Here is a 24,725-nt window from a genome sequence, read left to right on the forward strand (position 1 = left end):
GATTGCTTGTTTTTCCCTAGCTGCTCTCATGATTTTCTCCTTTTCCTCAAAGTTGGATAGTTTAACTATTATGTGCCTTTGTGACTTCTTCTTAGGATTCAGTCTAGCTGGTGTTCTTTTAGCCTCCTGAATGGTTGCCTGGTTTTCATTCATTAAGCTGTGGAAGTTTTCCTCCAAGAATCTCTCACTATTGTTGCAGATGACTTCTTTGCTGTGTCTTCTTCCAGTAAGCCAATAATTCCTATGTTGTTCCGCTTCATAGCATCAGACATAGCTCTTAGGTTTTCTTCAGCTTCTCTGATTATCTTATTATATTTTTGTTCGTGTTTGTTGAAGTCTGCTTGGCTGTCCTCCAAGTCACTGATGCGCTTCTCTGATTCCTCTAGTAGATTCTGAAGCTCTGTGTTTCTACTATTGGTTTTTGTTATCTCCTCCCTAAGCTCCTGTATTTCCCTTTGGTGTATGGCCTTTATCTCTTCTATCATTTCATCCTTTTTCTGTATGACTCCAAACAGCATTCTGAAAATTTCTTTCTGTGGCAGCTCAATGTCTGCTTCTTCTGTGTATGTTGTTATGTTCGGGATACCTTCTGCCATTGCCTTTTGTTTCTCCCGGTTTTTTGTTGAGGTCATTAGGGCTGACGGATGTTTGCATTGCATTGTTTTAGAGGAGCCAGGTGCCATTTTCCAGGGAGTCTAAGAGCACTGGCTCTCTCTAGGAGACTTGTAGGAATGCTTCTTCGAACTGCTTACAGCTAATTATTACTATGGGATCAACCTACCCCTTTATCTTCCTGTGGCTTCCCTATCAGGGGAGTGCCCCAGAAGGCTGGTGGGTTGCCTGTTTTTGTGTTGCAGAGGTTGGGCAGAGGTTCCTGCAACAGCTTGGAATGTTGATGAGTGTTGGCTGAGCTGCCTAATGCCCCCATGTACACAGGCAGGAATTCCCCGTTGAGAAGTTGGGCGGAGTATCCCCTGGAGGGGAAGCAGGGTTTCCCTAGCCTTGGGATAGCTGCACAGGGTGGGGCTAGCTACACAGGGTGGAGTTCACCTAGCTGGGCGTGGTGCTGGTGTAAGTGCCCTAGGCTACTGGGAGTGGTCTGTAGGTCAGCAGTGGAGTGTGAGAGAACAGGAAAGAGACAGAGGAGAAAAAAAATTAAAAAGTAAGACCGTTTAGAGTGTGTGGGCGGCGGGGGGTGGGGGTGGGGGGATATAGGGGAGAGAGGGAAAGAAAAGCAACTATGTAGCTGAGTCCCACTCCCCGTCCACGGATCTGCAAGTTTAGTCCCTACCCTGTGGCAGTGGCGGCAAGCCACAGCTGAGCCAAGAAAAATCCCTTGCGCAGCCCTCAAGGACCGTGGGGAGGGGGGCGGACAGAGAGCAGAGAGGTAAACAGAAGCAACAATGTAGCTGAACCCTGATCCCTGATACCTGCCCTTGGAGTTGCAAGGGTTTAATCCCTGCCCCGAGGCGGCGGTGGCAAGCTATGGCTGTGCCGAGAAAAAGCCCCTGCACAGGCCTCCTGGACTGTGGGAGAACAGAGTGCAGAGATATAAACAAAAGCTACACTGTAGCTGAACCCCGGTTTCTGCCCTGAGGCTGGTGGGGGTAAGCTGTGGCTGTGTTGAGACCAAATCCCCCTACGGGCTCCAAATGGTCCCGGCTCCGGCAGAGACAGTGGCGGGACCAAGGTCAAGCCCCAGCCGGCTTCCACTGAGGTAAGCCAAAAGCCCCCAACCCCTCAAAACCTCGTGGGTCTGTGCCTACTCATCTTTATGATGTTCCTCCTATGTTCCAGTTGTGTTAAAGTTCCCTCTAAGCAACTCTCCTGGGCTGGATTCTGCGGAGTCCCTCTGGTATGTGTCACTCCGTCACCATCTTCCCGGAAGTCCAGACGTTATATCTTTTAATAGCCGAACACCATCAGCTTTCTTCACCACATTTGCATATGCACCCATTTTGTCTTCAGCGATTCTGTCAGGAAGGTGAGCATCACAGAATGCCAGGTTATTAGAACAAAGTGAGGGAGTACTAGAGTAAAGGCCCAATGTCTGTCTATTTCCTTAATACTTAACATATAAATATATGTATATAGGCCTATATCCCTATGGTTATTTATTAATATATTTACATATGCACATGCCTGTTTTTAGACCTCTATAAATGTCTTTTGCCTCCTAGTTCTTTCCTCTATTTCCTTTTACTTTCCCATTGTCCCACTTTCACGTTCAACCTTCATTCGGCTCTCAGTAATTCCTCTCGCAAGCGTTGCCTTTGATTGAACCCCACCAGGTATTCTGTGCCCTCCTTGCCATCGATTTCAGAATCTCTTGTTGTTTCCTTCTCCCTAGGTTGGTTGCGCCGCCCCCCCTCTCCATTTCCCCCACCTTCCCCTTTCCCCTGCCCCCCTGGAACCGTCAGCCCCATTGTTTTCTCTTCGGAATTGCTTATCTTGCCTATCTTATATAGATAGACCAGAAGAAGAAGATGATGAACCTATAAATAGTTGTAGGTCTCTCTGCTGATCCTCATGAATGTTCTCTGATCGAGTCTGATGAGGTGCCACGCCCTGCCCTCTGGGTCTGAAGTCTACTGTGGCCATTCCTTGGTTACTTCACTGCTCTGTTGCACTGCCTTTGTGTTCCACTGAACTATGGGTATTTTTATGGGATTCTATAATGCTGGTCTTTTCTTCTTTGTATTCTGTTCTATGTTAAAAAGTGTGTTTAATCACAGAAGCAGATGTTTCTTCTTTCGTCCAGGTTCCAGCTGGTGGGTTTGAATGGCTGACTTCGTGGTTAGCAGTCCAAGGCTCCTTTAGTAATGATATGTATCTGTATTTGTATGTGTATATGTGTGTGTATGCCCTCCAAGGGTTTGATAACTAGCAAAAGGTTGATCATTCAAACCCACACAGAAGTGTCTCAGGAGAAAGTCCTAGTAATCTACTTTCAAGGGGTTACAATCATGGACACCCTAGAGAGTACAGCTCTACTCTGAAACATGGAGGGTTGCCATCAGTCAACTGTTAAATGTGCGTGTGTGTTTCTCAAAACATACTATTTTGTTGGCCACAATCATGTTACAAATAAATAAGGTAGCAGAAGGACATTGGGCCTCCACTCAAGCACTCTCTCAATGCAATAATACTTTCTTCTATTAAATTGGCATTCTATGATGCTCACCTTCCCAACACAACCGCTAAAGACAAAGTGGGTGAATAAGCAAATGTGGTGAAGAAAGCTGATGGTGCCCAGCTATCAAAAGATATAGCGTCTGGGGTCTTAAAGGCTCGAAGGTAAACAAGCGGCCATCAAGCTCAGAAGCAACAAAGCCCACATGGAAGAAGCACACCAGCCTATGCGATCACAAGGTGTCGAAGGGATCAGGTATAAGACATCATCAGAACAAAAAATCTTACCATAGTGAATGATGGGGAGAGTGTGGAGTGGAGACCCAAAGCCCATTTGTAGGCCACTGGAGATCCCCTTCAGAGGGGTCTCGAGCAGGAGATGAGCCAGTCAGGGTGTGATGTAACAAGGATGAAAAATACAGCTTTCCTCTCTAGCTCCTAAATGCTTCCTCCCCACCCCCACTATCATGATCCGACTTCTACCTTGCAAGTCTGGCTAGACCAGAGGATGTACACTGGTACAGATAGGAACTGGAAACACAAGGAATCCAGGATGGATGATCCCTTCAGGACCAGTGGTGTGAGTGGCGATACTGGGAGGGTAGAGGGAGAGTGGGTTGGAAAGAGGGAACCGATTACAAGGAACTATAGGTGACCTCCTCCCTGGGGGATGGACAACCAAAAAGTGGATGAAAGGAGACGTCGGACAGGGCAAGATATGACAAAATAATAATTTATAAATTGTCAAGGGTTCATGAGGGAGATGGGAGCGGGGAGAGAGGGGGAAAATGAGGACCTAATGCAGGGGGCTTAAGTGGAGAGGAAATGTTTTGAGAATGATAAGGGCAATGAAAGTACAAATGTGCTTTACACAATTGATGTATGTATGGATTGTGATAAGAGTTGTATGAGGCCCTAATAAAACAATTTTTAAAAATTGTACAATAAATAGGACAGTGAAAAATATAGGCATGCTTCATGCTATTGTGCTTTGCTTTATAGTGCTAGGAGCTCTAGGGGCATAGAGGTTACAAGTTGGGCTGTGATCTGCATGGTTGGCAGTTCAAAACCACGACCTGCTTCTTTGAAGAACATTAGGTCTTTCTACTTCTGTAAAGCGTTGCAGTCTCAAAAACCCTGCCCTGTAGGATCTCTGTCAGTGGCGTTGACTCGATGGAAGTGAGTTTTTTAGTTGTTTTGTGTTTCACAGATATTTCTTTCTTTCTTTTTAACAAATTAAACATTTTACAGCAACCCTGTCTCGAGCAAATGTATTGAGGCCATTTTCCCATTTCTCCACCAGGATTTGGACACTTCACCTCTTTATCACATTTTGATCATTCTCACAATATTTCAAACTTTTCCGTAATGCTGCTGCACCCTGAATAATCTATCACAGGTGTGTTAGGGTGGGTTGTCTACAGAAACAAAAACCAGTAATGCTTACCTGTGTTTGTGTGTAGAAAGAGATTTCTATCAAGAAATGTCTCCCACAGTTGTTGTGGTTGAGTACCATAGAGTCAGTCCCAACCCATGGCAACCATATGCACAGCAGAAGGAAACCCCGTTGGCTCCTGTGCCATCCTCACCAATTTTCTCAGGCCTGAGCCCACTGTTACAGCCACATCATCCATCCACAGTCAACCCATCTCCTTGAGAGCCTCCATCTTTCTCACTGCCTCCCTCCTTTACCAAACATGATGTCCTTCTCCCGGGACTGGTCTCTCCTGACAACATGTCTAAAGTATGTAAGACAAACCGTCACCATCCTTGCCTCTAAGGAGCACTCTGACTTCTTCCAAGACAGATGGGTTTGTCCTTTCAGCAGTCCCTGGTACCGTCAATATTCTCCTCCAGCCCCACAATCCCAGCGCATCCATTCTTCTTCAGTCTTCCTGTTCAGTGTCCAACTTTGGCATGCATATGAGGCCACGGAAAGTACCTTGGCTTGGGTCAGCTGCACCTTAGTCCTCAAAGTAACATCCTTGCTTTTCAAGACTCTAAAATAGTCCTGTGCAGAAGATGTATCTAATGAAATGCCTTTTGATTCCTTGATTGCTGCTTCCATGAGCATTGATTGTGGATCCAAGCAAGAAAAGTCCTTGACAATGCAACTTTTTCTCCATTTACCATGATAGTACTTATTGGTCCAGTTGTGAGGAGTTTGGTCGTCTTGACATTGAGTTGAAATCCACACTTAAGGCTACACTCCTAGATCTTTATCAGCAAGTGCTTCCATTCCTCCTCACTTTCAGCAAGCAAGCTTGAGTCCTCTGCATATTGTAGCTTATTAATAAGCCTTCGGCCAAACCTGATGACACATTGTTCTTCATATAATCCAGCTTCTCTGATGATTTTTTCACTACACAGACTGAATAAATATGATGAGAGGATACAACCCAGGTGCACACTTTTCTGGATTTTAAACCATGCAGTATTTCCTTGTTCTGTTCCACAACTGCCTCTTGATCCATGTCCAAGTTCCACATGAGCACAATCAAGTAGTCTCAAATTCCCATTCTTCTTAAAGCTATCCATAGTTTGTTATGATCCACACAGTTGAAAGCCTTTGCATAGTCAGTGAAACAGAAGTAAATAACTTTCTGGTATTCTTGGCTTTGAGCCAAGATCCATCTGATATCAGCAACGATACCCTTTATTCCATATGCTCTTTTGAATCCACCCTAAACTGGCAGCTCTTTGTCAAGGTACTGCTGCAACTGTTGTTGGATGATCTTCAGCAAAATTTTACTTGCATGTGATATCAATGATATTCTATAATTTGAACATTCTGTTGGGTCACTTTTCTTTGGGAACAATCCCACAATTGTAGAAATGGTTAAGTCCAATCGTGTTCAAGTCCAGCAGTCAAATATAAGCTGGAGGATTCTCCTGACTCATGTAGCTAGCTGCAGGACCTGACAAACAGGAAGTAAGAAGATTAAGCCAGGTCACCACAGGCTGGTGGAGGGAGAGTTGAGTGAATCCAAGATGGGCCATCCACTGATGGATCCTGGGCTTGGCAAGAGAGAGAACAGGAGGCTGCCAAACCAGATGCAGAATCCAAATCCAGCAGATGAGCGCCAGCTCCCACATAGTGTCCATCTCTGCTGAGAGTGGGCCACACCCCACATGAAACCTCCCTCAATTGTTTCAAGACTGTGAGCAGATTAAGGAGGTGATACTCTGCCTTATTCTTCCCACAACTGCTTGGCAGTTTCACAGAAGCGCCCATGATGGAGTTGACCACCCAGGTTAGATCAGATCTTGGGAGCATCCTGGCCCACCCAAGTCGACAAAGAACCTATCACAATAGTGTAAACATCATTTTTATATGTACTGAGTAACAAAACAACAACAACAAGAACAATCCATGTGACTCACTTGATTGCAATACTCGTTTGATTTTTCTGGTCTGGAGCTGAGCCCGCAGTATCCCTAGAGCATAGCTGTACACTAGACTATTACGTGGTTTGTTTTCTTTGGGGGGGACAAGGATGTTCTGTTTCTGTCTCCTACTTTTCAGGATTTTCCAAATGTCTAAAGTTAACATTAATTATTTTTTAAAGATGTTCCTGAATGTGGCTGCCGGGTCCAAAGGAGAAGAGCAAAGAGCCCTGTCCTCCTAAGGCTGTATTTCAGACTCAGGGATCCTGAGGTCGGAGCGAGGCGCCTGCTCCCGGGCTTCTTCTACCTTCCTCTGGCGCGCCGAGTTCCACAGCGGAGCCGGGACGAAGGCTCTGACACACAGGGTCCTCCTGAGTCCGACTCGGCTCAGTGGCAGCAGGCTTTCTCCTTGTTGTTTGGTTTGTTTGAAACTAGCTGTGTGTCATAAAGAATGTACATCCATTTTATTGTTCCTCCTTTTATAACCACTCAGATCAGCGTTCAGGTTGGAGAGGGACAGAATCTGGAGGGTGTTTAAGGTGGTGACACTTTTCTCCCTCTTTAAAAATATTATATTCTTCCCCCACCCCCAAGGCTCCCCTTTTGCTTGTGAAATAGGAGCTCTGATGGTGTTGTGGTTGCAAGTTGGGCTGTGAGGTCGGCAGTTCAAAACCACCAGATGCTCCTCAGGAGAAAGACAGGGATTTCTACCCCCACAAAGAGTTCAGTGCTGGACCCCCCAGGGGCAGCTCTACCCTGCCCTGCAGGGTCACCAGGAGCCAGCATGGACTCGATGGCAATGAGCTTGGTTTTCCTTTGTGACATCTAACCTGCACGAAGGCAAACAGGCCGTGTGTGGCTGAACAGCCACCACATCTAAACAGGGTCAGCATCCCAGGAACCTCCCTGTGGTTCTTTCTGCTTCATTTGGGGTTTTTGCGTTCTCTTTCCAACACACACACCCCCTCCTAACTTCCCTGCTCCTTTCCTCTCTCCTCCCCTCTGACCTGGCCTCACTGTTGTCTTCAGTCGTTTCCTTGGATGGGGAAGCATTTTTGTCCTGTATAACGGGACACAGAGATCGACTCGCTTTGGTAACCACATTGTCCTCCCCTTTTGTCCGTGTCTAAGGCGTTTGACAAAGCGGTCCTTGTTTGAGGTGGCCTAATATTCCATGGGGTGTATGGGCCGCCATGTATCGAGCCATTCCTACCCAGAAGGGATTTTTATTGTTTTGATCTTTTTGCTGTTATAGAAGCTCTTGTGATAAACATGGGTGTGCATATTTGTTTGAGTTTTCTTTTTCATTTCGTTAGGATGTATACCAACTAGAAAGACTGCAGGATCATAATATATTTGTTGTTGTGTAAGGAAGTATCATACCCTTTTTCACATGGTTTTATTGTTCTGCAGTCCCCCCAGCAACGAAAGAGCTCTCCAGTCTCTTCCCTTCCTCTCCAGCACTTCGTCTTTATTTACTTATTTATTTTGCTGAAAGAGTCGATATGAGATGGCCCCTCATTGTTATTTTGCATCGTACTTCTCTTATAGCATTCTTTACCCATCCGACCTAATATAATGAATTTGAGCATTTCTTCATATGGCTGCCTGGATGTCATCATTAGTAAATTTCCTATTCATTGAAGGCGGGAGGAGTTATTAGTGTTTTTCTTGGTGAGGTATTGTCATTTCTATAGATTTCAGAAATGAATCCTTTATCTGATGGCGACGGCTGTTTTAGTGTCCGGATATGTAGGGGTTTATTCCTTCGACTTCCCGAAGGGCTGATGGTTGTGAGGGGATCAGGAGGTGGTGGGAGGGACAATGGGTAAATTATACCACCCAGGGAACCCAGTGCAGTTAAACAAAAAGAAGAACGTTACAGGTCCAGAGGGGTGAGAGAGAGAGAGCCCCACATCAGGGAGATTCCTAGAGAGATGGACAAGTGAGAAGAGGATTTATGGAAAATTGGAGCAGGGTGGGGATGAGTCTGTTCTGAAGCTCTGCTTGTCAAAGGAGAGAGACTGCCACTAAGAGCGACTTCTCAAGGGGCCTGCACTGTGAGAACATATGCCTGCAGTTTAAAGGCTTGAAATGCTTTCGACTACATTTCTCTATCCCACTGTTTTCCTCTAAATGTAGCCCAGAGATTGACTGAAAGTATGATTCTAGTTAAATTTGTATGCCTACCTCTTCCGGGCCAAAGGGAGACCTTCCTTAGGGATTGTGTGTGTGTGTGTGTGTGTGTGTGTGTGTGTCCCATAACCACATCAGGTGTGGTGAGTTGTGAAAAACTGGTTCAGTGAGCACTCCAATACTGAAAGCAAACCAATTTACAAGTTACAACAAAGTCAATCGACTGAGTTGTAATGATGTGCACCATTGTTCCAGGCTGTCTGCCATCACTCCAGGACCGCTGATGTGCAGCAGTGTAGACCAGCACTGACTGAGCACCTGCTGGGGGGCAGGCACCAGGTGCTCGGTGCTGTGAGTCTCCTGTTGGTGTCAGAACGTCAGCCATAACGTGCACCCAGATCCCCGCGGGGACGCTCTCAGTGGAGCCCTGCAGAAAAGGAGGGTGAATGCATTCGCCGTCCTGCAAGGCCCTTTGCAGGAAAACATGCACTGTGCTAATGCAATTCACTAGTCTTGGTATAACTGATGTAGCTCGCGAAGATCAGTATATTATCATCCCAGCCTTTGTATATGTCTTCTTGCAACAAAACAAGTTGGTGGCGTGGTTTTGATTTGTTTTGTTTTTAGGGGAAAGGATCTGCTTTTACAATGTTATTCTTTCTTAAACTCAATGAGTTAGTGCACAAGAATATAAGATAGATGGCTGTTCCATGCAACCTTATCTATAAAGGGGGAGGACTGGAAAGAATTAAGTGTCAACCAACAGAGCTCTGATCAAATAGATCACCAAACATCGATAAAATGAAACACTAAAATACTAGAAAAAACTCATCTTGAAATTTAAAGTAGAGATTTACCACTGCAAAGGGACACGGGCAATTCCAGGGCCTCAACCTTTCCTTCTTTTTTTTTCCGATTATTTTATTGGGGGCTCATACAATTCTCATCACAATCCATACATACATCCATTGTGTCAAGCACATATGCACATTTGTTGCCCTCATCATTCTCAAAACATTTGCCTCCCGCTCTAGCCCCTAATATCAGTTGCTCATTTTCCCCTTCCCTCTCCACTCCCCCTCCATCATGATCCCTTCACAGTTCATAAATTATTATAGTTCTGTCATAAGTTACCCTGTCTGAAGTTTCCCTCCGCCCTCTTCTCTGCTGTCCATCCCCCAGAGAGGAGGCAATACCTAGATTCTTCTACCCCACATTCTCTTCACCCCACAGGCATCGCCCCTCTCACCACTGGTCCTGAAGGGGTCATCTATACTGGATTCCCTGTGTTTCCAGTTGCTATCTGTACCAATGTACATCCTCCAGTCCAGCCAGATTTGTAAGGTAGAATTGGGATTCTGATAGTGGGGGGGAGGAAGCATTAGAGAACTAGAGGAAAGTTACATGTTTCGTTGTTGCTACCCTGCACCCTGCCTCAACCTTTCTTAACTGAATGCACAACCTTTCCAAAGACGAAAGGAAAGAGGCAGCTCTGCTTACCGTGTGGGATGTTGGTTTGTGTTTTTCAATGGACATTCTTCTGAAGGAGGAAAATAGGGAAGTATGCAAAGATATAAAATACATTTTTAAAAAGATGGTCTACATGTAATTACAAAGAAAGATGTGCAACAGAGAGAATTTTGTTTACCCAGAAAAGCAAATGGTAGAGCCGTATGTGTAGAACAGTCCCGTTTGCTTGATTGAAAGGACCCACAGACTGTCTGAGCTACCTCGTCCTAGTCTCCTCAGCTTCTGCCTCCTCGCAGACCCCCCTGCCCCTTGGCATCTATTTCCCCAGCTCTGCTTACTCGCCTGCACATCGACTCTGTTTCACATCGCAAATGATTGACTCAACCCACACCTTACACTGATCCTGCCCATTAACATGGCCAAGACAGCCCATACCCAGCTGGGCACATCTTTCTTTGTAATTACATGTAGACCATCTTTTACAGAGTTCGGGGGCTGGGTTGTGGGGGGGGGGCGGTCAATAATTCAATCCATAACCTGGGCTATCTTTAATTTCAGCTCAAGTCCCAAAGCTGAAAACAGCAAGTGATAAATACCCCTGCATTCTGAAAGAAAGTGTCAAAACAGCTTGATGAATTTATTAAAAGAAGGCAAAAGCTGTCCTGCAATTCTGCTCCCATCACGGACTCCCCCCCACCCCATATGGGAAAAGACTAGAAATTGGAAGATAGGTTTCTCACAGGAACAGAGTGCTGCGATGTGGTTTGTTGGGGTGGGAGGGGAGGGGGGTCCCCCTCCCCAGGAAGAACAGCCGAGGGAAGCTTGCAGAGTCTAATTCACAAAGAACACTTGGGGAGCTGAAAGCAAATTCATAGGCTCACGCAGGTGCTTAGGATCTACCCAACACCACGGGGAGGCTTCTGGGAAGAGGTCTGCCTGCTGCCGATATCCATTTGATGGAGCTGGGCGTGGTGGCATCCAGAAGAGCAGGACTCGCAGCGGGGCAAGCTCATTGCTGCCATGTGGTGGGCAAGGATGTATGAGTTTCCTGTGAACTCCGTGGACACGGTGAAAGTAGCCATGGCAGTATCCTGCTGCTGGGGTGGCTGCCTACTGGGGTGAAGGGACGCCACCAGGAAGACTGTACATTGGGAGGAAGGGAATGAGTTTGGCACAGAGGAAGTGGACAGTGGCTTCCCAAAGGGAGGTGTCACCCAGGACAGTGACTCATGATATCGCCCCCGCCCATGGACCTCCTCTAGACCAGACAGGAGCCTTAGTAACGTGTACTATCCAAGGTAATCATAGGATCATATGTCCATGCCTTAAAGTGACAGATTGCCTGGGGCAGCATGCCAGCAAAGCCCTCTTCCAAGTGTTAAAAAGCGAAAATGTCACTTTGAGGACTAAGGTGTCCCTGACCCAATTCTTAGAATTTTCCTTCACCTCATGTGCACGTGAAAGTATGTAAAACTGCTTAAAAGCCATAGTTATTCGCTTCTACGAACACTAACAACAAAATCATGGTGCTGGCAAAGAAACTGGAAAGGACCGTGGACCACCGAAGGAACAAACAAATGTGTCTTGGAAGATGGACAGGTAGATGGCGTCGTAGCAGCAAGGATGCTGATACATCGTCTCACTTCCTTTAGACATGCTGTCGGGAGAGGCCCGGCCCTGGAAAGGACATCATGCTTGGTAAAGTAGAGGGGCGGTGAGAAGAGGAAGACCCTCAACCAGATGGATGGACACAGTGGCCCAGACACAAGGACAATTGTGAGCATGGCGTAGAGACAGGCCAGACAGGCCGTGTTTCCTTCTGTTGGGCACCGGGACTCTGTGGGTCGCAACAACAACAAAACGGTTTAGTAAAATCTTCCTAAGTCAAGGTAGACTCTTGCTGCTGTGTTGATAGATGCCATCAACTTGGTTCGGACTCAGAGACCCAGAGCCACAGGACCACCCCCTGCACAGCAGATACAATGGGGCGGCATCACCCGCACAATCGTTTCTGTGTTGGAGCCCGTGGATGCAGCCACCGTGTCCATGCACCCTGCCCAGGACATTCCTCTGTTTGCTAACCCTCGGCTTCCCCAAGAAGGACGTCTCTCTGCAAGCAGTGGTCCTTCCTGGTGACATGTCCACAGGACCCGAGGCCACATTATCCGCATCCTCCGAGAAGCAGTCTGACTCCACTTCTAAGACGGTTCATGCTGCCAGCAGTTCAGGGTCGGTCCAATGTTGTTCAACAGCACTCTGACTCAAAGGCTGCAATGTTTTCCTTAGGTCTCCCTTAGTTGCTGGGAAATTCTATGAGTTGGGGGGGGGGGGGCGCCTGGGTCCTCAAGGTGACGATTTTGCTTTTTAACACTTGAAAGAGGGCTTTGCTGGCAGGTCGTCTGAGGCAATCTGCCAGTTGATGGGTTTGGGGGTTTGTTCACTGTTGCTTCCGTGAGTGTTGCTTGTGGAACCCAGAACAGTGAGATGGAATCTGTGGCCACTTCAATCCCATCTTTCTCATGAGGGTGCTGGTTGGTGCTGCTGGGCGGGTTTGTCTTCTTTATGTGAAGGTGTCGTCCGCACCGACGGCGTAAGCCTTGATCTTCATCAGCCGGTGCTGCCGATCCTCTTTGCTTTCAGCAAGCAGGCTTGTGTCACCTGCACAGCACAGGTTGTTCGTGAGTCCCCCTCCCATCCGGATGCTCCGTTTCCCCTCATACACTCTTGCTTCCCTCATCACTTGCCCCGCACACAGACTGACCATGGATGGTGAAAGGATACAGCACCCCCTTGTTCCGTTCAAATGGCTGGCTCTTCATGTGCGCACAGGTTCCCCATGAGGACTATTAAGGATTCTGGAATTCCCATCCTTCGTAATGTTGTCCACAATTTGTTATGATCCGCATAATTGAATGACTTTGCATAATCAGTAAAACCTCGGTGAACGGCTATCTGGTATCCTCTGCTTTCAGCCAAGATCCATCCAACCTCACCCGTGATATCCCTCCTTCTACATCCTCTTCTGAATCCAGCTTGAAGCTCCCTGTCAATGTACTAAAGATAACTTCCCAATTATCTTCAGGAAAGTTTTACTTGTGTGTGATGACATGGTTCTCAACTTCCGTGTCCACTGGGTCACTTTTCTTTGGAGTGGACACATGTGTGGATCTCTTCAGTGTCTTCCAACATTATCAGTGACAACAGTATTAAGAACGAAGCAGAGGTCGTTTTAAAACGTTCCTCCTTCTTTGTCTTAACGACAGCTTCATCCACAAGGAGGTGATGAATACAGGTTCACAAACACTACTTACCATAATAGTGTAGCTAAAGCCCCAGAAAATTTGACCACGTCAGCGAACATAAACAGCACCAGCAGCACCTAAAACAGCAGTGCATGCGTGCAGCTCATGTAGACAAGCCTGCATGATTGTAATCGAGTAAACATAGCAGCTCCCACGGGAGTGCATTCTCAGAAATCCCACTGCCATCAAGTCGGGGCCAACTCATAGCCACCCAGAGGACAGAGTCCACCCTGTGTGTAATGACCCAGTGCTGTAGCCCTTGACGGAGCACCCAAAGAGGGACCAGTTGTTTTGACCTGCTGACCTCATGGCTAGCAGCCCAACTTGTAATCACTATGCCACCATGTCCACCCCACACTCACTGCCATTGAGTGGGTGCCCACTCACAGCGACCCTATGGGACAGGGTAGAACTGCCCTGTGGGTTCCCAACACTTACTCTATGGCAGTGGTTCTCAGCCTTCCTCATGCCACGACCGTTTCATACAGTTCTTCTTGTGGTGGTGACCCCCAACCATCACATTATTTTCGTTGCTACTTCATCACTGTCATATTGCTACTGTTATGAATCATCATGTAAATATCTGATATGCAGGATGCATTTTCTTTTTATTATTTGCAGGATGTATTTTCATTGTTACAAATTGAACATATTTAAAGCATAGTGATGAATTACAAAAACAATATGTAATTATATATCATGAAATGTTTCTTTCTAATGACAAATAAACGAAATGCTGTCTTGAAGCCTGGTGTAGCATGGGTAACAGTCATCATGCCGGTACTCGTAGGTGGTTGAATCTGCATGTGGGCGACCTGCCTGCAGACGGATAGAAGAGAGGTGTCTCCATTCCTAAGACCATCAGAAAAAAGTGTTTTCCGATGGTCTTAGGCGACCCTTATAAAAGGGTCATTCGACCCCCAAAGAGGTGGCGCCCCACAGGTTAAGAACTGCTGCTCTAAGGGAATAGAAACAAATCCACATCTTTCTCCCAAAGAGCAGCTGGCGGATTCACTGGAATCAAACTGCTGACCTTGTGGTTGGCAGCCCAACTTGTAACCCCCTATGCCATATGCCACAAGGGCAGTCAAAAAGTAAATTAGCATCAACTTTCACCCTTGTAGGCATGTTGATACTTGTAAGCTGGGCTTTCAAAGATTGTTTTTGTTGCTATGTAGCTAAAAGGATCTTTACTTTTAAGAAAAGCAAATGTCTGCTGAAACATCGCACGAAAATTTTATTGACAGTTATGGTGGTGTTACACCCCATGCCACCCCCAACAGCATCACCCCAGGATGTCAGCACTTCCTCCAACCCTCCCTCCCCCAGTGGAGTCTCTGGACGTATATGACTTTGAGGGGGACTACGAATGTAATGTTACAGATTGAATGGTGTCTCTCCAGAATATGAGTCACCGCTGTAACTGCGGATGGAATCCCTTTGGAGAACGGGGTTTCTTTGTTATGTCAACGGGGCCATATTCATGTAGGGTGTTCTGAGTTATGAAGAAGTAGATTAACTACAGAAGCAAGCTCACACAGAGGAAGGCAGAGTCTGATGACAGCCCAGGCAGACTGATCTACAATCCGACAATCTTCAGGATTACTGGGAGTGAGTGCAGGGAACCCGGGGGGAAAATGGACCAGATTTTATGTTCCTGGGTAGAACCTTTGAGCACATTTGTACCCACCCCTCAGTGAACCATGCCATAGACTAAACACCATGATGACCTTGGACGCTGACCATGCAGACAGCATGGCATCACGCAGCGGCTATACCAGAAGGACTTAACGTAGAGGCCCCACTGCTGAATGCACTGAGCCCTGCTTCAACGGTGCCCGCACCTTTGGACTGAGGACTTACTCATTATTTGTATTTTTATCTTTATATTATTATTATTATTTTATCCTTAGCACTTTATTTCATTTTTGTTTTCTATTATTTCTGTTGGGCTTCCCAGTCTGTGAAGATGGGAGAGTAAGCAGAGAGGGTCCGCCTGGGGGCTGTGGCAGTGATGGCCATTGGACGATGGGGGGAACCCCCAGCTTGGTGGGTGTTCAATGGAAAGGGATCTATAATCACCACATCTTTAGTACCTCGATGGCCCCCTCATAATGACTTGACAGGTTTTGATCTGTTGCTCAGGGACCTGCAAGAATTGGAATTGGAAGAATTGGAAGAATTGATCCAGGACGTTTCCCCCTGGCACCAATCCCTATACTTACACGGAAGATCAAAGTGTGCAGGGCAGCATCCCATGGGCTAGGGCTCAAGGTGGAGCTGTGCCCTCTCACAGACTCCTTCCTCAGTCCGACAGAGTCCGGAGTGCTGTGCCATTAGGAACGCTGATGATGTCATCGGTGCAATCACCTTAGATCCCAGGGGAATGATCGACAACGTACTACACTTTTTTGTTTATATGGGTTTTTGTTTTCCGGCCTTTAGCTTGTTTTGTTGTTGTTGTTTTTTATTGTTTGGTTGGTTGGTTCTGATTGGTTTGTTGCTGTTGTTTATATAGTTGGCCTTATGGGGTTTTGATTTTGTCATAGGACCCCCCAAAGTAAACCTGACTCTGCATATCCCAGGAACAAGCAGATGAATTCTGGGCTCCTACTTAACTCTAGCCCAAATCCAAGAACAGTTAGTTCTGATAACATGGCCCTGCTCGATACTCATCTTCATAAAATGGTCACTAAAGATGAGGGTGCTACAGCAAAGTGTGGTAAAGAAAGCAGATGATGTGTGACTATCAATCAGAATCGTGTCTGGGGTCGTAAAGGCTTGTATTCTAAGTAAGGAGTCTAACTAAGTCCACGTGGAGGAAGCACATGAGCTGTGTGCTCCAAAGATAACTATAACGAAATTCAAATATGATGAAAAGTATCAGAGCTAAAATTATGAACACCCAGTGTGTAGAAGGCTGTGGAGGACAAAGGGAGCCCAAAATTGATCTGCAGACTATCTAGTCAGATTAAGCCGCTGGCAGATCCCCTCTAGCCACAGGCAACGGTCTCCAGCAGCCCTACTGTCAGAGAGGTCACTGTAATCTTGACGATGCTGGATCAAACTTGATACTTGGTCAGTTGGCCTCTCTCTTGACCCCACCTGAATTTGTTCCAAGTATCTCTTGCTTGTTCCATGCCAAAAATGTCATCCCTGGCTTTTTAAATAGTGATGGTAGTCTTTTCTCTCTTACTCAGTATTTGTATTTTTATCTTTATATTATTATTATTATTATTTTATCCTTAGCACTTTATTTCATTTTTGTTTTCTATTGTTTCTGTTGGGCTTCCCAGTCTGTGAAGCACAGGAGGAGTGAGTGCAGAGGGATACTAACGGATGCAAGGTTGATAGGGGGTGTAGGGGCGGGGGTGGGAGATGGGGAGGGTGAGGGGATTGGGGCAGTAAACAATGAAGGTGGGAGGGAGTGGGGCACTAGCACTGATTAGGATCACACCACTCATCTTAAAGGTGGTTTAACCAGGGAGAGGGGGAGAAAATGTTCTAGAATTGATTTCTTCTTGGTGTGATTGAACTATTGTATGATCTGTGGCTATGTGCCAATAAAGCTGTAAAAAAGGAGGGTGGCTGGGAGCAATGGAAGCTGAAATAGACAAGGCTCCCCTAGAGCCACATCTGAACTTGGACTTTTAGCTGCTGAACTGTGGGAACCCAAACGTCTATCCTTTAAAGTCATCCCCTTGTACTAGTTCTGTTAGCAGCACCAGGAAGCTAAGACAGGCCTCCCGGAGAGTCCTAACGAGTTTGCCCCCAGTACCTGAGCAGTGGGGGGACTCCTCTGGTTGCTGCCAGGTTAGAGGTGCGGAGGTCAGCCACATCCCCTAAGAGAGAAGTAGACAAAGAGCAGCTGCTAAACAAGAAGGACCCCATCGTTCTGCCTCTGCCCCTGGAGAGAGCGGACGGCAGAGGAGAATCAAAGACCCTTTTCCCTGGCAGGTTTTAAAGCCATGGGTCAGACCTAAGAATCGGCGAGGAGAGCAGCTTCAAGCTGAATGCGAGATTTACGTTTTAAATTGAACTGAACTGACCTGGGGTTGGTTTGTTTGGGTTTTTTCCATGCCTGGAACTGACCAAAAAGCTGTTAAGTCTGCCCAAGTCAGTCTTCAGGGGCAGATAAGAGAGATTCTACATACCATGATGGATAACCGGAGCGGAGGCAGAGAAAGATGAAGCAGTTCCTGGTCTCGCTTTTTGAAATCCTCGTGGTGTGTGTGTGTGTGTTGTGTGTGTGTGTGTGTGTGTGTGTGTGTTTCATAGTCTCAAAAGACTTCTCCAAAGATACAAAGGAAAATGGAAGTGGATCTCTCTGGAGCAAGTGGAGGAGAAAAACAGAGAGCCCTTTATATATCAGGGCTCACTCTCCTGTATTACTGCAATCGCCCCTGGATGGAGACAAACCGTTCATACACTTGCTTGCTAACCAAAAGGTTGATGGTTTGAGTCCACCTGAGGTGCCTTGAAGAAAGGCCCCGTGTTCTGTTTCCCACAGTAACAGCCCTGAAAGCCCTTTGGAAGGATGGTCCCACTCTAACACACATAGTGTCAACTTGGCTTCAGGTCATTATTCAAATATTTAATCACTAGGTTGTAGGTCTCATATAATTTTTTGTCTTATACAATTTTAGCTAGTGTGTATTTCTTATAGAATGTATAGAATTTTCTAAAAATGTGGGTGTGTTAACCAAATGTCAGCCCAGATGCCTACATTCTCCTGTTCGACAAAGTTTTCAGAGAAGAGGTATGTACAGGAAATAAGAATACGCTGGTCAACCAACCGGTCTTCATGGAGAGAAAATCCCGTCCCGAATTGTGGTGTGTGCTGATTTCCATGGTGTAAATACTCCCTCCATAATTGGTTTCAAGCTTCCAACGCTTTAACAACTCACTTGCAAAATTACTGGATCAATAACGGTTTAACAACAACCTCATCAGATTGCCGGATCCTTAACAATGGGCCTAAACCAGCACCAGCACACCAGAAAAGGCTGGGTGGCTGGGGCCTCTTCCCTGGCAGCACATTTCCAAATAAAACCCACTGCCCTAGCCTCTGTTAATGACCCAGCTGCTGACTGGCAGGTCGGCCTCTGCTCTGGAATAATGAAGGGCCGCCAGTTTCAAGAGCACTGTCAGAGCTTTCCGGCAGGCCAGCCCTCTGACCCTAACAAGCTATTCATTTGGGTCAAGTGGAAGGTTCCGGGGAGGTTAGGAGGACAGAATTTGGCAGAGGGGCGTATTGGAAGAGACAGAGGATCCTGCAAAACCAAATCGAGGACGTCAGTGACCTTTTGCAGATGTAAAGGCCCTCCTAGAGCAAGGATGAGAAAAGTGTTGGAAATCCACAAAGCTGAATATTGTACTTCAGCATGCTACTGTCTAATAATGATAGTAATCATGTCTTTAATCCCTGCAAGGTACTGGATGCTTACTCGGCTTTCTGGGTTGACAAGCCAGCTTGTTGCCATCACGTCGATACTGATTCAAGGTCTGACTGAGTAGGACTGAACCTCGTACGGTTTTCAAAGGCTGGTTTTTCAGAAGTAGAAAGCCAGGCCTTTCCTCCAAGGTGCTTCTGCGTGGACTCAACACCCAATCTTTTGGTTAGCAGCCAAGAACATTAACTGTTCATACCACCAGGGACTCCTGTGTATTGTGTTTGTTGTTGTTAGATGCTGTGGGGTCTATGTTCAACTCATAACAACCTGTGTTAGTACAGGTTGACTAGAGAAACAAGTCCAGAGACACTCATATGTGTGTAATAGAGAGAACTTTATATCAAAGAGTAATTGTATATTAAGAAAACATCCCAGCCTAGTCCAGATCAAGTCCATAAATCCGATATTCATCCATATGTCCGATACCAGCCTATAAATTTCTCTTCAGACTCACGCAGCACATGCAATGACACCAAATGCAGGAAGATCACAGGCCAGTGGGTAGAAAGCCATGGGGATCCAGTGGCAGTAGACGCTTCTCTCAGCACTGACGTGGGTCTCCATGTGGCTCCTCCAGCCCCAGGACTCTGGCTCCATCAGCTTGGCTCCATGTGCCTTGTCAGCAGGAATGTGTGGCAGAGAGTGTATGTCTGGCCTCCAGTGAGCTATTTTCTCCGTGGCACCTCCAAATGAGGCCATCAAGCTGTGACCTGATTGGCAGGCTAAACTCCACCCCTTCCTCAAGTTGACTGTAGATTATGCAACTGCTACACAACCCAATGTGACAAAAGGCTATTATCCCATAGTTGGACTGCTAGCTGCAAGGTCAATGGTTCAACCCTACCAGTTGCTCCTCAGGAGAGAGTTGAGATTTTCTCCTCCTGTAAATACTTAGAGTCACTCTGAGTCAAAATCAACTCCATGGCAGTGGCTTCCTCTGTATGGATCAGAATGTCGGGTCTTCTCTCCCACAGAGCCACTGGGTGGGTTTGAACTCCCAGCCTTTTGGCTAGCACCTGAGCACTCAGCCTTTGTGCCATCATGGCTCCTTTGGAGCGAAAACACTTTATAATATAAACAGAAAGTTGAGGTCTTCAACAAGCAGGAAAGTAAGGACAATTGCAGGAGGAAATTAACAATCACACTCACATATTAAGCACCAACAGTGTGCTACAGGTTGCATGAAGTCTGGGGGAACCACTTAGCAGTCAAACTATTGAAACAAGAAAGACCAGGCCACTCGAGTCAGGTTGACCTGGGTTTGAATCTCCACTCTACCTCTATGTGACCCTGGGCAAGTTATTTCTGGACCTCTCTGCCCCCATATTTAAACAAGGCACAATGCCAAATTCCCTTCAGAATGCAACAGAGATAGTCCATGTAAACAACCTAGTCTAGTGCAAGCACAGATAGACCCTCAATAGATGAGACCGAGGTGGGAAAGGCTCCATGTTACTGAAATCCCACAAGCACAGTTGTTCAGGAGTGGGAAGAAGCTGTGCGGTTACTTCAGAAGGGTCAGGAAGTAGGTGAGTTGCTTAGGGAAGCCACATCAGTGTCTCTTACCAGCACTGAGTACCAGGTTTGGGCTCTGAGGGGAAGGAGGCCCAGATCTGGTCTCTTGAGAGAACAAGGAAAGAAGAAGGCATCCCCAACAGGCTTCTCTGAACTCGAAATGTTGCTGTTGCTGCTGCTGCTGTTAGGTGACATCTAGGCAACTCTGACTCATCGCAAGCCTGTAGAGCATAACCCAGTGAAGCACAGCTTGGGCCTGCGCCATCCTCACAACGGTTGCTGTGTCTGAGCCTATTGTTGCAACACTGGGGCCATCCATCTCAGTAAAGGTCTTCCTGTCTTCTCGACGACCCTCGGTTTTACCAAGTAGGATGGCTTTCTCTAGGGATTGAATCTTCCTGATAGCATGTCCAATGTACACGAGACAAAGTCTCGCCATTCTAGCTTCAAAGGAGCAGTCTGTCTGTAATGCCTCCAGGACAGATGTATTCATTCTTCTGCTGGCCCATGGTATGGGCTCAGTATTCTTCATGAGTGCCCGAATGTGGGGGGAGGTCAGATCCTTGCTATCGCTGCCAGACTGCTGTCTCATCCCACCGTAGGGGTGGGCCTGCTCCCTGCCTCTGGGGACAATGGACAGGCTCCTGTAGGTGGAGTTTTCACCCTACTGATAATGGTTCCTATGGAGACCCAGAGACCACCCCCTAGACCACCCTCTCATTACTGTGTAACCTATAGTGCAGCCCCTCCTGTGACATATGTCTCTACCTGTAATTAGTGGGCTGGCGTGCCCCCAATAGGGATATAGGCGTGGGTCAGCAAGAGAGAACTCTCTGACTTCTCTGATTCTCTGATCCCTCCTTCTGCTCACTCCCTGTTCACTTCCCTCTCTTGTTCCCTTGCCCTCCTTCCCTTCCCCCTCTCTCCACGTGGACCACCAAGCTGGGCTGAGGTGAGCAATGCTACCATGTAATGTGTCTGACTGTATTATTGTAATATCTTTCATGCTCTTGATGACTTTAATATAATACTTATATATCTCAACTGTACAATTGTGCATTACTAAACCCAGAAGTAGTATTACTGGACCCGCAACTAGTGGTGGGGGCTGGCCCCCCACCCACTCCCCCGCGCCATTTTAATTTAATACTACACCCGAACTCAAATGTGCCAATTCTTCTCTGGTCTTCCTTTGTCACTGCTCAGATTTCACATCCATACGAGGTGATCAGAAATGCCACAATTTGGGTCAGGCATGCATTAGTCATCAAAGTGACATGTTTGCTTTTTAAGATTTTTAAAGTGTTGTTGTTGTTGTTGTTGTTGGCCATTTTGGACTTGGGGTTGGGTTGTTGTTTGTTTGGCAGTAATATCAGTACACTTTCCCTCATGCAATACATCTTTTGCTTTCTTGACTACTGCTTCCATAGGTGTTTGAGGGGCAGTGACACATCAAGAGCCCCCCAGTGTTCTACTCATAGGTCCCCAAATTTATTTGGCCTACTTTCCCCTTTTCAAAAAAGATTTTTCTCAGCAGCCCCTGCCCCCAGCCAATAAAAACCTTTTACTACTGTAGCCCATAGGGGAAGTAAAGGTATCTGCTTTTGCAACCCCCCTGGATCCATACAGCACCCCTGGCGGGGGGGTGGGGGGGGGGAACACCCAGTCTGAGAAACACTGATTGATAGTCAAGGAATCTCCCTAGATTCTCTTCTGAGTTTTGAGTATATCAAAGCTAAGCAAAAAGGATGACTATCTTCAGAGCCTTCCTACACCTCTGTACTTACTCTTGACCTCAGGGTCCTGAGCTTCACGGTTTCCACGCTATTCCCATTATACCCACCTCTGCCCATCTTCCAGGCAGCCCTGGTGGTGTGGTGGCTACTTGTTGGGCTGTCATTCTCAAGGCTGGCAGTTCAAAACCACCAGCCTCTTTGAAGGAGAAAGACAGAGATTTCTCCTCCTGTAAACAATTAGTCTCCGAAACCCACAGAGGCAGTGCGGCCCTGCCCATTAAGGATCCCTATTAGTCAGTAATGGCTCCAAGGCAGTGAGTGAGAGCCCAACCTCCAAGGGCCAGTGCCTAAGGATTTTCAGGGCCTCTAGTTCTCTCTTCCTCAAAAGTTACTCCCTAGGACCTCATCCCTGCTCTCCGGAAAGCAACAATTAGAAATGGGTCCCTCACACTGGCAGACACGATGGATTCTTACTTGCCGCCTCCCACAAAGGCTTCTCTGGCAGATAGAGTCCTGGCCAGTGAGATCAAAGGGGAAGTGTACCAGGAAGTTCCTGGAAAATGATTTGCTTTCCTGGTAAAAGTAGCAGAAGTAGCTGGTATCACTCCCTTCCCTCTCTCTGCCTCAAATTATGTAATACCTCAAGTTGACAACCTTTAGGATGAAAAGGAAAGGTGTTAAAAATGATAAAGAAGCCTGCATCCTCAATGATGCTGTTGAGATGACGCCGCAGCACAGAGGCGGTGTGTTTGCAAACCATCAGTGCTTTTACATTGAGAACCAGTGGTAATGGTTCTTGCCACCAAAAGCATTTCCATCAGATACCGTTGCGTAGACCAGTGATGGAAGTATGGCGTGTTGAACATGCGGGGCTTAGCTGTAGTGCAACCAGCTCATCCTGGTTTGCCAGGGCCACCCTGGGTGCTGGCACGGGGGAGTTTTGCATCAAGCTGAGCAAGGTGGCCACCCTGCTTAGAGACACTCTCAGTTCCTCCATAAAAGCTCTAACAGCTATAGAAGACAGAGAACCCAGGGAGTGACCAAGCCGGAGCCGAAATCCAGATTCCCAACTCTAAATTCAGGGCTCTGGAGTCTTGCAAATGTATATAAATGTGTTATCCTTCCCTGAAAACAAAATTACCCAAATTACCTCCTTTCCGTTCAAAGCATGTTAACTCCCGGTGACTCCTAATTAGTACCTCCTTCATTCTGGTGTACAAGATGTAGCGTCTGCGGAGACTGCTACACGTGGACAAACAGACAAAGCCTGCATCTGCAAAGCTTATAGAGCGAAGATGGGCCCTGAGAGGCCACCTGCAGGTGTCCAGAAGGGGCTGGGCAGGCCCAAGCTTCTCGCCGTGACGTGTTATGGTGCTTCATGACCAGAGGCTGCCGGGAGAGCCAGCGTTCCTCTAGACTAATAGTCGCAGGCACGAGGCCGATGAGGGGCCATGAATCCGCCTTCTGCTCTCCACGGTTTCAGCCTCCACAAACACTTCTTGTGGAGTGATGGTGAGTTCAATCCTGGGGCCAGGGACTTCGTTTACTTCCACCGAGGAGAGATACAATTGCCGGGTCCCCATTGTGTAGACGAAAACTCGGCACCCAGCTTGATACCAGCAAGTTGAAACTCTTCTCAGGTTGGGATTTTCCTTCAGCTTTGTGTTTGTCTGTTGGTTTGTTGTTTGCCTTGTACTCCCGGTTTCCAGGCATGCCCTGCCCCCTCTATCTCTTGCACACTCACGCTGCTGGCAGTCTCTCCTCGCAGAATCTCTCTCCGGACTCCCAGGTGGCAATCTGGCTTCTTGTTGACACAGGAGAGCTGAATCCAGCTGCTGGCTCTGACTCCGCCTGTCTAAGGTGACCAGACGGCCCGCTTTTGGCGGGACACTCCCAATTTTTGGAAAGAATGCACGACAAGCTAGGGAACGGTCTATTTGGTCCATATAGACCAAATTTTTAATCAAGAAACACCCTCCCCCAACCCACCCCTGGTCAATGGTGTCCCGCTTTAAATCTGGTCACCTTATAAGGCGTCCCTCGCAGTAAACTCAGAGGCTGGCGCTGGGCTGTCTTTGCATGTCCTTGAGTCCCCTCTGACTCCTAAATGCCCCCCGGACAGAGCCGGGCTGGCCCCTCGGGCTTTCTACGCCGTGGTGCTTAAGTGGTGTAGTGGCTGCACATCAGGCTGCTAACCGCAAGGTCAGCAATTTGAAACCACCAGTCGCTCGGACGGAGAACGAGGGGGCTTTCTACTCCCATAAAGAGTTACCGTGTTGGAAACCCACAGGGGCAGTTGGACCCTGTCCTATGGCGTCACTATGAGTCGGCATCGACTCAATGGCAGGGCTCTGGTTTTGCCATCTTTAAGGAAGCAGATCTCTAGGTCCTCCACCCCAACCCCCTGAAGTCACTGGGTGGGTTCAAACTTCTCACCTTACAGTTAGCAGCTGAATGCTTACCCATAGCCCCACCAGGGCGCCTCCTGGATGGCATTATAGAGAGAAGAAGAATAGACACCCCCATCCCCAAGCACTGAATCTCCTGGTATTTTTTTTTAATCATTTTATTGGGGGCTCATACAATTCTTATCA

The sequence above is a fragment of the Echinops telfairi genome, unplaced genomic scaffold, assembly GCF_000313985.2.
Source record: "Echinops telfairi isolate 266 unplaced genomic scaffold, ASM31398v2 ScPeMD7_7425;HRSCAF=8463, whole genome shotgun sequence".
Lineage (NCBI taxonomy): Eukaryota > Metazoa > Chordata > Mammalia > Afrosoricida > Tenrecidae > Echinops > Echinops telfairi.